The sequence below is a fragment of the Gossypium raimondii genome, chromosome 3 (genome assembly GCF_025698545.1).
Source record: "Gossypium raimondii isolate GPD5lz chromosome 3, ASM2569854v1, whole genome shotgun sequence".
Lineage (NCBI taxonomy): Eukaryota > Viridiplantae > Streptophyta > Magnoliopsida > Malvales > Malvaceae > Gossypium > Gossypium raimondii.
Genome location: NC_068567.1, coordinates 36,933,516 through 36,940,513, shown reverse-complemented (window position 1 = coordinate 36,940,513; position 6,998 = coordinate 36,933,516). Strand labels below are relative to the sequence as shown.

General features: G+C 35.9%; 1 non-coding gene across 1 annotated transcript; it reads right to left on the bottom strand.

Annotated features, from left to right (window-relative positions):
• Nucleotides 1–6,669: 6,669 nt before the first annotated feature.
• Nucleotides 6,670–6,776, bottom strand: LOC128040235 (small nucleolar RNA R71). Its single transcript, XR_008194893.1, has one exon. It is a non-coding gene; the product is annotated as a small nucleolar RNA R71 (small nucleolar RNA).
• Between the last annotated feature and the right edge of the window lie 222 nt (nucleotides 6,777–6,998).

Below are 6,998 nucleotides of genomic sequence, written 5' to 3'. Positions count from 1 at the left end.
TATAGGGTGCTTTGTAATGGTATTAAGGTGTATGTGTTAATTATGTCTCGACATGTTTAAACTTTGGAAAGCTATGTTGATTTGATTCACTTTGATGCCTTACCAAGTTATGACGTTTTGGTAACTTTGTTGTACTTGTTTATAAGAATTATCTTGGCATGTTGATAATAGATTGAACATGGTAATTATGCATGTTTGTGCCTTGATTTTTATGTATGGTTTATGGACTTATAATGTTCATTTAGGCAAGTCCTTTTGGTCACTTTTTGACAGTGAAAATGTATGTCTTGTTGGTACAAAATGTTAGCTTGAAAATGGTCAAATTATGAGTTGTGTTGGAAAGTATTGAACTAGTAATTGATGATTGAAATGAGGTAAAATTTGCATGTTTAGGTAAGTGTTATTGTGTGGGGTTAAGGCTCCTTGAATGGCATATTGGTTAGTTGATTTAGGACTCTTGAACTGCTCATTATATGTATGTTTTGACAGGATTTTGATGCCTTGATTATGTGCGCAAAAGGCCTATAGGTTGATGCATGATGTGGTATTTGAAGTGGATTGATTTTGGGAAAATTCAAGTCCACACAGGCATATGACTCAGCCTTGTGTGACACACGGCTTGGCGACACGGTCGTGCGTCCCTTTTAGGTTCCTTTGTATGCAAGTTAGTAAGTTACACGGCCTAGCACATGGCCTCGCACACGGGCGTCTGACATAGCTGTGTAACCCTACTCAGAGAGTTACATGGGTGAGGACATGAGCTAGGACACATCTCTGTGTACCTAGTTCAAAGGTTACACAGCCTGAGACAAGGGCGTGTGTCTCAGCCATGTGAGGCACACGGCCTGGCCACACGGCCATGTGACCCTATATTCCAAAATTTGTGACTTTTTCATAAACTTTCCAAATGATTTCAAATTAGTCCTGAATATTTTCTAAGATGTTTCTAGGGTCTCGAATGCTTGATTTAGGGACGATATGTATGTGAATGATTATTTTATAATGTGTTTATGATAATGTATGAAATGTATGTTTAAATTTATCATTTGTTTGGTAATGCTCTGTAACCCTCATTTGATGACGAATACGGGTTAGGGGCGTTACATTCATTGTTTTATCATTCCATTCACCATCCCGGGGTGTGGAGACTAAACTATACTAATGTTCAAGTAATTCATCAAGTTTAAGTGGGTCGGATTCTGCCGAGTGTAAATATGATATGCAAATTCTGCAAGTATACACGTCAAATCAAGTAAAAAAGTGATAAGTGAGATCGTCTCCATAGGGATAGAATAAGTATAAAATGGTTAAGTTATTATAGTAAAGTGAGATTAATGCTAAGGAAAAAACAGTAATAATAATGTAGTGGCAATTAGGAGAATAATGTTGTATAAAATCTTTAAAATAAACAAGTAAACAATTAAGGATGTGAAAACAAAGATGCAACGACAAAGGATAAAGGATCTACGATGTTGATTTGTAAGGCTGGGATTACTTAAAACCTCCCCTCATTAACCAATAATGCCTCGGCAAGTTTAATTTTATTCTTCTACTTGGAATAGTTCTACTATGGTTTACTTCGTTTGAGAGCTAGACCTTAAGTTACCTCACCTAGAGCAGTATATATCTATAGGCCTTGAGTATGGTTCCTACGACTGTTTCTACTTCCTTCCGTATGAGACACTGCTCTATGCTTAGAGTCCGCTATGAGTATTTGTTTAAACACTCACTCATATCACTGAATTTCAATCTACCTAAATCGACCTTTTCAGAATTAGATTAATTTCGTAAACTTGCAGCACAATCATCTATGTCTAAAGACTACACACATGCAATCCAATAATACCATTGAATGAAATAGTAAATTAAAACTAACCTAGGCTTTTGCCATTCATGGAAATAAAGGTTTCATCAAGTAATCCTAACCCTATAAGATTAACTCATTGGATGGTAAATAACATCCCAATTCAAAATAACATTCAAAATCATTTTCATCAATTCAATTTACGGAACAACAAATAACAAAGTAAAGAAAGAACTTCAGAAAGATAGCGTTCACCTATCTAGCCCACATCTCCGGCGTCGCAGTATCTACTACTGGCTAAGGGACTGTCTTCTTCTTTTTCCTTTTAGCTCTGTCTTATTCTCAACTGTTATCCTCTACTCCCGTCCAAGGATATTTATTCCCCAATTCTCCCCCAATTTTTTCCAATTCTCCCCATTTTTAGTTTTTCCTTTTAGGTTTTATACCTCTTCCTTTAGAGTAGGCCAATCATCCCATGATCCCATGATCATTTTCCCTCTTTTTTAGGCTAATTTTTCTGGTAAACGTACAGTAGGGCTGATAACGGTTAAGTGTTGACTGGGTATCTTCTTGGCATTGCCACAACATCCATGTCGGCAACCTCTCCAACCTTTTTCCATGACAAATGTTCACTCATTTGCTCCTTTTTCCTCTTTCTGCACCTACCACTCAATCAACAAGTAAATCCTTCACACAAACAATTAAAAGTAACATATAATAAAATTTAAGCATAGTCCAAGCTCCTTAATGTAATGCCCTAAAAAATACTAATATAAAATCCTAAAATGCAACTAAATTCACCTGAAAATTATTGTTTGTCCTCAAGCAAGATACGTATGAATGCATGAATGTACGAATTGCCACAGCAACATAATCACATTTCTGTTATTAGACCATCAAAAAAGCATCCTATACTTCAGTTCTCAGCAATCTTCTATGTTTGAAAATTTGATCAACTTTCATAAGCTTATTCAGCAAAGGCAGTGTAGAAAATATTGCCTTAAGTACTCATGCAACTTTCACTATAGCAAGTATCTCCTAATTTACTTACTTTATCTTTTAAGTAAACTCAAGGTGTTATGTAATGGCATTTTATTTTCATTTTCATTTTTTCTTCTTTTATTAAGTTTTTTGAAATAGGGGTTTTAGCATGTCACACAATTCTTTGAGTCGATAATTAAAATGGAGCATACACCAAATTACCGAGTACTCAACCATGTCACAATTTGCATAAAAATCACTCATGAAGCTAAAGTTTTAAACTTAGAAGATGGATGGAGCAAAGAACTACCTCCCTAATTACTTAGCATGTTGCTACAGTGGAGAGCCCCCAATTTTCTTTACTTTATTACACATTCTTGTTTAAACTTTCTTTTCTAGCCAACAGCACGATGGAGTAAACAAAGTGCTGCTGACTTAATTGGCAATTCTAAGTATTGGAGTATCTACTGTTATCTCTTTAAATAATGATTTGGCAATTTTATTGAGTTTAGCTACAAGAATATCTAAGTTTATTAAAAGAAATCCCCTATAGTCCAAATATAACTAAATTCAGGACATATCATTTTTAGGAGGTAATTTCCAATCAACCTCACCTAAGCTAAATTTGCCTAATCCACTGTCACATGTTCTAGATTTATTGAAGAATTTAAATTCATCATCAAACATCACAAGTAAAAGTTGTACTCATCATAGTCGAAAAAGTACTTGTCGGTTACATGGAAAAACAAAATTCACTAAAATGAGCATGCTTACTAAATATAAACAAAGTGTTTATTAAATAATAAATGCATCCTAAATGCTCAATACACCCCCAAACCTATAGGGTGCATTGTCATCAATGCATGTACAGGCATGAAACATGAATGCAAGAAGATATATATGTATAGAAAATGACATGAAAAAACAAATGGAATGCATGATCTAAGGAAAGGATGATTTGCGTGCACTATGCTTATAACGTAGTTTCCTTTTGAATGAGTAGAGTGGTACATCCTCCTGTTCATTATCATACTCGGTGATTTCATCAATGAGGCGATTGATTTCTTGATCTTTTTCAGTCATTGGTTCAGTAGAGGGACGTAGAACAACTGGAGTGTTATCCACTGGTGGTGCAAGTGTGAGATTTGTTTCATCTTTTTCCACACGATCAGTCGCAAGGCTGACTGATTCCGTGTTCTCTGTTTGTTCCTCTGGTTCTTTGGTTACATTCTTAGTAGTGGCGGGGTCTATCTCAACTGGCTCTACTTCACCAACCCCTTCTGCTACAACTACTTGCAATTCCTTAGGAAAGTCAGGCAATGCATGCATCGACTTCGTGGAAATCTTTTGAAGGGACCTTTTCATAGTAGCATCCCTCCTCTCCACATAGGCCCAATAGAGAGCCAATTAGTCCTGCAGTTTTGCCAAATCTACAGCAAGTCGAAACTGTTGATTCTCGATAAAATTATTTTGCTTCTGCAATTTCTCCAATAAGCTGAGCACTTGCTGCTCAAATAAACTGTTGGAATTGGAGGTGTTTGCAGTGGCAAATGTTGGCGTAGAGGATGTAGAGGCTGAGCCAAGAGGTTATTAACGTGACAAAACCTCCCTTGAAATATTCGTAACAATCAATCTGGTAATGGCCCCTTTATTTGGGGTGACATCTTTACTGGACTGTACTTGCACATTTACGCACTGTCAAAGTGTGATGATTAGAGATGGGAAGTTGAGACTCCTACTATTTTCTTGCACGCACCGATGGACTTTGTTGAAAATGATCTTACCTATATTAATCTTCCTACTCTACATTATGGAATGGAGCAACAACATCCACTCCTTAAAAACAGTGGAGTTGTGGGTAGAAGGGATTAAATGCGTCTTAAGGAAATGATACCAAACCCTACACTTGGGCTTCAAAGATTCCCTTTCCACGGTGTAACAATTTGCCTCAACACCGTCAATTTAGTTCCTACCACACAAAGGTCTTGAAGAATTTGAGTCAATTGATCAGCAGTGATGGCTACAGCAAACTATGTATGCTCATCTTGGATATCAGAATGACCATATTGAGCATTAATAGTTTCCTCATCAAATAAGACTTAGACTCCTGACAAATATATAAATGAAGTATTTGAAGAAGTAAGGTGAGCATAAAACTCTTAAAACTCTTGGTCAGAACATCCTCTAGATGTAAACAAAAAATTTTTATCCATGTTTCTCGATGATAGAAGAAATGGAAGTGTCGTATCCCATGAAAGCCTCGTCTTTAAGAAGAAAACCTATTTTCCAAGCAAAAGGGTCACTTGGAGATGTTGTTTTGGTATCGCTCTTTGATAACTCTTGAAAAGAGTTGTATTTCATACCAGTTTCAGCCCAACTGTACTTGTACTAGAAAAATATGCCTAAGAAAGATGAGAAGATAATCCTGGGATGTTGGGTTTTATGCAAAAAAAAAATGAATTTAAAAAGAGGAGAAGATAAGCTTGGGTTGTTGAAAAAAGAATTTAAAAAGAGGAAAAGATAAACATGGGTTGTTGGATTTACCCTAGGGAAAAAGCTATAAAAAGCCAAATGAGGAAACCCAAAAAGACGAACAAGAGGGAGATATCCTTAAGCATGAATAAGGGTTCGGTCTCACAAAGGAAAAGAAGTAGAAGGCAGTCCTTCTTAGACATCACAAGACGCTGTGCTCCCAAAATTTAGACTGGGTAAGCGAAAGCTGTTTCCTGAAGTTCTTCCATCATATTCATTAGTGTTCCTTCGGAAGATTAAATTGAAGTAGTTGAGCACAATGTCGGATAATATTTTGGTTTGGAATTTAATTTCCGAACCCATGAGCTAAATCTCATAGTGTTAGGAATACTTTCAATGAAACCTTGAACTATTTTTCTGGATGCATTATATATCTAATTTACTTTATTGTTTCATTTGATTGTTCTTATTTCTTAATTAAAATGCAAATGATCTCTGGACATAGAAGACTGTTCGCATACTTATAAATTGATTCCAATTCCAAAAGGGTTGGATTGGTTGGATTAAAATTAAATGAAATGAGAAAGTATTTGATAGACACTTGTAGTCGACTCTAGACATAGAGTCACGAACCATATTTCAATAACTTGACCACTTTTATGCTTCAATCTAATCCTCGTGGGAACGATACTCACTAATCACTTTATTACTTGATTCGACGTGTATACTTGAAAAAATTGCATATCATTTTGCACGTGACAAGTTTTTGGTGACATTGTCGGGGATCATCAATTTGGTGAAATTTACTTTGTTTATTTTACTTAGTAGTTTTATTTAACTTAGTGTACTTACTTTTTATAGGTTTGCCATTAGTGCATGAGAAGAGGCATTCCTGCTAACAAAGAAAAAAAATTTATCCAGTGATTGATAGAAAAAGAAAGAGAAAAGAATTGAGAAAAATGGTTGGAAATAGGAATGATCTTAATGGTAATCCAAATGGTCGCAATGAAAATCCTCCCATTCGACGTGTGGTGAATGGTCGAGATAGGCCAATTAGAGAGCATATTGTCCAAATGCTAGATGATCTGAATCTAGGGATGGTTAGACCAAATATACAAGTGCAACAATTTAAGTTGAAACCAGTAATGTTCTAGATGTCACAAACTGTAGGACAGTTTAGTGGACTGCCCACTAAAAATCCACGATTACATTTAAGACTCTTTCTAGAAGTGTGGGATTCATTAAAACAGTAGGGTGTTCCTGAAGACGCCTTGAGACTTAAGCTATTCCGGTACTCTTTAAGAGATCGTGGAAAAGGATGGCTAACTACTTTGTTGTTGGGAATAATGGCATCATGAAATGATCTTTGCTAGAGATTCTTGCTACGATATAACCCGCCTACTATGAATGCCAAGTTTAGAAATGGCATCACATCTTTTCGGAAAGTGGATGATGAAATGCTATATGAAGCTTGTGAACGATTTAAAGAGTTAATTCAAAAATGTCCGATGCATGGATTCCAAGACTGGACTCAGATGGAAATATTCTATAATGGGTTGAATGCACATACTCAAATGGTAGTTGATACATCTACCAATGGTACATTGTTGGATAAATATTACAACGAAGCATATGAGATTTTGGAAAAGATTGTCAACAATGACTATTAGTACCCTATCACAAGAGTTTAGATGTACAAGAGAGCTGTTGGTACTATGGAGCTCGACACAGTTACTTCGTT